Source organism: Artemia sp. Qi Xiang Cuo, chromosome 6 (assembly GCF_049724085.1).
Source record: "Artemia sp. Qi Xiang Cuo chromosome 6, ASM4972408v1, whole genome shotgun sequence".
NCBI lineage: Eukaryota > Metazoa > Arthropoda > Branchiopoda > Anostraca > Artemiidae > Artemia > Artemia sp. Qi Xiang Cuo.
In genome coordinates, this window is record NC_142799.1 from 56,064,272 (window position 1) to 56,064,483 (window position 212).

Here is a 212-nt window from a genome sequence, read left to right on the forward strand (position 1 = left end):
TCGATCAAAGCCTTATCAGCGAGGCGGAGGACTAAGATTTTCGCTAGGCAACTTTGGTCCAAGACTTAGTGCTTCAACATTAATGCGTTTCACTCCAAGTTCAGCTTGCATAGATTAGTACTGACCTGAACACCGGTTTAGAAATTTAGGTTTTGGTGCAGAAAATGAATTTGGCACTTACGGAGGGCTTTTTTCAGCCGGGCGAAAACTGT